General features: G+C 44.9%; 1 long non-coding RNA gene across 2 annotated transcripts in view; it reads left to right on the forward strand.

The window, feature by feature from the left end:
• LOC126913361 (uncharacterized) overlaps positions 1–2,157 on the forward strand; it is a 109,899-nt gene extending 107,742 nt beyond the window's left edge. For both annotated transcript variants that reach the window (XR_007708517.1, XR_007708518.1), the window contains exon 3: positions 308–2,157. This is a non-coding gene — a long non-coding RNA (uncharacterized LOC126913361). The remainder of the gene's footprint in view (positions 1–307) is intronic.
• The last annotated feature ends 3,843 nt before the right edge of the window (positions 2,158–6,000 follow it).

A 6,000-nucleotide genomic window follows, 5' to 3' on the forward strand; every position in this document is an offset into this window, starting at 1 on the left:
GCCCTACTGTTCTGAAATAATTGCTATAATCCAAACATTCACATGTATCATTGTTTTCTATTATTATCAAGTTACAGTAGCTCTACAGCCTCGAGCCCCATAATACTAAAATATTTTGCAAAGCTGATGCCAGTCACCTAGATTATGAACTAGGCACCATTATACTTTAACTATTATCGTAGATGTCAAAATTAAAATTCACTGAAATAGAGCGGAGTTCCTTCTCTTCTACCTGCAAATAAAAGGAAGACAAGCTGGTTTTATTTCTGGCTCTGAAGTTTTTGATATTCTTAACCTTTAACTCTAGGTGAAGATGGCCAATTGGGAACCGCACAGATAGACTGTGAAGCATACACACCCTTCGGACTGACCAATATATGGGCTACAGTTCTTCACACTGGCAACGTAAGAAGAAAACATTATAAAAATCAGTGATGGATTCACTCTGTGTACTAAGGGCCTCTATCACCTCCTGCATTAACCACCACCTCGCATTCCCATCTGGAACCCCTGGAAGCTCATTTATTAGTGCAATGTCATGGGTTCTCTTTAGTTTCTCAACTCAGCACGCTGGTTGGAGGCAGCTGGGTGCTCTCTCCATAAAATGTGTGACCTAGCACAGGCTGGGAGGGCAAACTTGCTCCCTCTGGACTGTGTATCCTTGTGAGCAGAGTGACAAACTGCTTGTTGAACAAGTTTGTGAAAATTTGCTGCAGAGTCATTTGGGGTGGGCCACTACTGATAAGACTTACAGATTGTGAATGGGAACAGAAAATCTCAGTGAGACAGTACAAGAATTAATCTTTTTGATGTGTAATAATAATTTGTCGTGAAATAAAAACACACCAAGTTTGAAGGCAATTTTACAGGAGTGATTGCTCTGACAGAATCAGCATGTGGAGCTGTAGGTATTATAGCAAGCAGCAAGGGAAGCGCTAGCCTAGGGGAAATGTGCACATAGCCATCAGCAGGGCAGGCACAAGACAAAAAAGCTAAAAATTCAGGTGAACTTTTCAGCAGAATCATAGACAGTATTACAGCCGATGGCAATAGAAGTGTTTACCTGACAGAAAAGCAGTATGTGCCACTTCAAGTTGGACAGTGATGCACAAACCAATGCAGTACGAGAATCTAAGTTATTCACAGTAACAGAGAAGTCAAAGGAAGAAGATAAAAGTCCATTACTGAGTAAAAGTATGTCAGTTCTACAGCTTCCTCAAGAGAATGTCTTCACTGGGGAAGCAAAAGAGAAAAACAGCTTAAGAAAAATCTCAGGACATTTTCCATAGCATAGTGACAAATTGCACCTTTTCCAGTTTGTTAGCTATTATATATATCTCCAGTAGGGAAAGGATCAGTGGTACATATTTATCTTTCTCCGTTTACCCCAGGATGAAAGCCTGTAGAAAAGTATGTATGCCTTTTAGCACAAGGTGGCTGGTGCTACATATTCCCAGCATCTGTTGCCAGTATACAGGAGAAATTTATATGGGATTTTGTTTAAAGGTACTAGAAAGGTGATTTATCCTGTGTTGAATAAAAATACCAAGAAGAATACGGCAAGGTTAGTTAGGCATGGATAAACCCTTGAGAAGGACTGAAGATAACCTATGTTGCCTGAAAATTAAAAGCGACACCGGAAAACCTAAGACTCTACACACATGCCAAAGTCAAACTGAATCAAGCAAAAGCTCAGAAAACAAAGGCTCCTCAAAAGTAAAGTAGGCATTGGTTTACATGGGCTGGAAAAACAAATCTATATATCCTATTTTTCTTTCTTCGCTGAGCTAGCCCAAATATAAGACATTACAGATGAGTGTATGTGTCAAAAGCATTGAATTAGTTGTGACGCAGCTGACATAACTATAACTGACAGCAACATTATTTAGCTTAAGTAGTTTGCAGTTGAGTATAGACTTAGACATAATCTTGCCAACGGAACAGTTCCCACCCTAATACTTGGGTAGGAAATGGTGCCAGATTAATAAAGATCTTATTGAAAAGAATCCAGAGCCAGAACCTAATCCACATTTAGAACAACTGAGTTCCAGGATAGCATCAGTGATGCACGGAGCTGTCACCTAAGGACTTTTTTTTTCTTCCTATGGAAAGCTAAAATTCAGACTAGCTACATTATTAGACATTGGAGACTTGCAGAAATGGAGGGTGAAATAACAAAGCAAACTCCTCAGTTAAACTCAGTGTTCTCAAATCCATCTCCTCCCAGAATAAGGGTCAGAGCTGGTACTAAACTTCATGGGGATTTTGAGCTTCCTGGCTGTTAAAGATGTGTGTTTTTAAGAGTAATTGCTACATAAGTAAACCATTCTTTTTTTTTCTTTCTTTTCTTTTTTTTTCTTTTTTGTTGTTGTTGTTTTTCTGCAACCTCTGCTCCATACTCACTGCAGGCCACCAGCATACACTGTTTGCAATCCCCAGCTTGATCCATTCTGTTGACTTACATTACAACGTTGCTCTTTGGCATGCATGAAAGACATCATGATTTTCTCTTACATTGCGTAAATAGAATCAGTCACATATTTAATGCAAACTTGCAGTGTATACTCCTTCACAGAATCACAGAATTGTAGAGGTTGGAAGGGACCTCAAGAGATCATCAAGTCCAACCCCACTACCAAAACAGGTTCCCTAGAGCAAATTGCACAGGTAGGCATCCAGAGTCTCTTTCAGGTATTGCATTTATGCTTAAATTTGTATTTGGAATATGAAACTTTTTATTCATTCAGACTGTTTTATATAAATGCAGCAGGTCTTGATATTTTTTCAAGGGTGATTTCAAAGGGACTTTTTAAATGTTACAAACAGTTAATTGGAAGATCAAGCAATAGGGTGATTTTGTCTAGATCATAAGTATTTTTATTCTAAGAAATATACAACTGTAAACACATTTTTGTCAGAAAAAAAAAGTACAAAATCTAAACAGATACAGGAAAATAATCTAAATATCAAAGGCAGTAGACTTTCATAGCCTCCACCACAAAATACTGAAATTGCCAACTGAATGTAAAGAATTGTGCAGAAAAGAATCTTTTGATTCTTGCATTCTTTTGGCTCAACAGCTACTGCAATTTAAAGAAGCAAATTACAGGCCCTTGCAAGATGAGAGCTTCTAAAGCGCTCAATTACTCAGGAACCAATTTGTTGCTCCTCTTTGATAAGAGTTGGCCATCTGACTCTGATAGATGATGACCAAGAGGCAGACTAACTGCTTAAATATGAACTGCTCCTGGGGGCAGACAATTTTTGCTATTCACTTTTGAAAAAAAAAATGAATCCAAGTGAACCAATGTAAAACTTCACCTATTACAGCTGCAGCTGTAAATCTTCAAATTTCATGGCTGCATATTCTTAGTATGAGAGAGTGCAAAGCATATTCCTTTACCAGGACATGAAAAGCAAAATTACCTGTGTTGGAGCAGAAGCTTAGACATATGCAATTTTTCATAGCTTTGAATCTTGCACGATGCAGCGACAGTGCAACACGAGTTGATTTTCTCCTTCCTTGACCGTGCCTTTCTGCTGCACCAAGGGGAAATCCCCAGAGGTCCTATGGTGATTTAGCACGTGCCCTAGGCTGCACTCTCCAAGTTCCCCTTCAGTGCAGGCCCTTTTCTGCTCCCTTGAGGTTGAGCAGGGATCTAATCTGGAAACTGGTGAGTAAAAGTCTATAAAAAATAGAATCATTGAATCATTAACAATGAAAAAGACCTCCAAGATCATCTGCTCCAACCATCGCCCTACTACTAATGTCAGCCACTAAACCATGTCCCTAAGCACCAGGTCCAACCTTTCCTTAAACACCTCCAGGGACGGTGACTTCACCACCTCCCTGGGCAACCTGTCCCAATGCCTGACTACTCCTTCTGAGAAGCAATGTCTCCTAATTTCCAACCTGAACCTCCCCTGGCGCAACTTGAGGCCATTCCCTCTAGTCCTATCGCTAGTTATCTGTGAGAAGAGGTCGACCCCAAGATCCACACAACTTCCTTTCAGGTAGCTGTAGAGAGCAATAAAGTCTCTCCTGAGCCTCCTCTTCTCCAGACTAAACAACCCCAGTTCCCTCAGTCGCTCCTCACAGGGCTTGTGTTCCAGGCCCTTCACCAGCTTCGGAGCCCTTCTCTGGACATGTTCCAGGGCCTCGATGTCCTTCTTGTAGTGAGGGGCCCAAAGCTGAACACAGTACTCAAGGTGCGGCCTACCCACAGCAGAGTACAGGGGAACGATCACCTCCCTGGTCTTGGTGGCCACACTATTCCTGATACAAGCCAGGATGCTGTTGTCCTTCTTGGCCACCTGGGCACACTGCCAGTTCATGTTCAGGCGAGCATCTGTCGTCACCCCCAGTGCTCCCTGGGATGGGAGCAGACACAGGGGCACTGGTGAAAACACCAACTGGCCATACTGTGCAAGGAGGAGAAATGGGCACAGACATGTATCCACAGGAGTCTGGGTGCGTTTGTGCTTCTGGGTTGCCCAAATTTCCATGAAACCATGTTAAAATTCTACTGCTGCTCAAACTGCCACCATCTTGGCTCGTCACCTCCCTCGTTGTGGGGGTGAGGGAAGGCAGAGGCAGCCATCTTGCAGCACCTGAGCTTGAACTTCTGGGTTGCCCAAATTTCCATGAAAACGTGTTAAAATCCCACTGCGGCCCACTCCGCTGTCTCTGGGCTCTCTCCTCACAGCATCCAGGTTCTGCAGAGGGCAAGACATGGGCAAAATTTACCTGTGCATAAGCGAGTGTCAAAACCAGCAGATCTTACAAAGCATGTGTTTCAAGGGGACCATTTCCACTGGCATTATAGGCAATATCAGCCAGGATGGGGCAAAAAAGTGGAGGACGTAGGACTAGAGGGACTGGCCTCAAGTTGCACCAGGGGAGGTTTAGGTTGGAAATTGTAAGAGATTTCCTCTCAGAAAGAGTAGTCAGACATTGGAATGTGTTGCCCAGGCAGGTGGTGGAATCGCCATCCCTATGGGTGTTTAAGGAAAGGCTGGACGTGGTGCTTAGTGACATTGTCTAGCGGGTGGTATTGGTGGCTGGGGTATGGTTGGACCTGATGATCTTGAAGGTCTTTTCCAACCTTAATGATTCTGTGATGTCTGGGTTGCTGAAGACCACCACACGCATTCATCTTCAGGCCATGGGCATATCCTGTCGCCTCGTGGCGCCAGCTCGGACCGACCAGAAGTTTTTTGTCTTCATCCAAAAACGAAAATTTAGTTGGAGCCGCAGGGGCCAGCCCTGTCTCCGTGCCCCAAGCCCGCTGCCCGGGCGGTCGTTGCGCCGCGCCGCCGCTGGGTGTCGCCCTTGATAGTGCCGCGGCGCGGAGGCGGGGCGCGCGGCAGCAGCACAAAAGGAGCGGCGGCGTTGTTGCCGTCGCCATTTTGGCTTGTCGCCTCTCTCGGTGTGGGGTGTGGGGAGGGGCGGTCTGCCGCCGCCATAAGCTGAGGTTTAGCCCTCGGGGGGGCTGTCAGCAGAGCCGTGCGTCAGGATGTGCCTGGCCCCTTAGCGGCTTGCTCGGGGGGGGAGAGCCCGGCGTGGCAACGCCCTCACGGCCGGGGCGGGCGGCTGATAGAAAGCCTTTCCCGCCGTTTTTCGTGAGGGGAGGAAGCGCGCAGCGACGGGCGGCTGCGGGCCGTGCGAATTTGATGAGCAATTTATACCACAAAGGAATGCGGTGTACTGCATGTGCTCAGGGGGCGGCTTCACGAGCGGCTGATACAATTTGCTGGCAAATTGAATTTGGGGGCACAGAGAAAATCAAATCAGGGACAGAAAAGTGACAAGAATGCTGAGCAAGGGCTTGTCCCAGAAATCACAGATGAAGACTGATTTCACTGCCGTAGAAATGGCAGAGCACTCCCAGCTGCCTGAAAATCAAAATCATGAGGAGATAGTGTAAGGCAAAAGTGCCCAGAAGTTGTTTTTGTTTTTTCCTCTTGGAAACCAAGAGTCAAAGCTGGGGAAACGTACAT

Source organism: Cygnus atratus, chromosome 6, assembly GCF_013377495.2.
Source record: "Cygnus atratus isolate AKBS03 ecotype Queensland, Australia chromosome 6, CAtr_DNAZoo_HiC_assembly, whole genome shotgun sequence".
NCBI classification, from domain to species: Eukaryota; Metazoa; Chordata; class Aves; order Anseriformes; family Anatidae; genus Cygnus; species Cygnus atratus.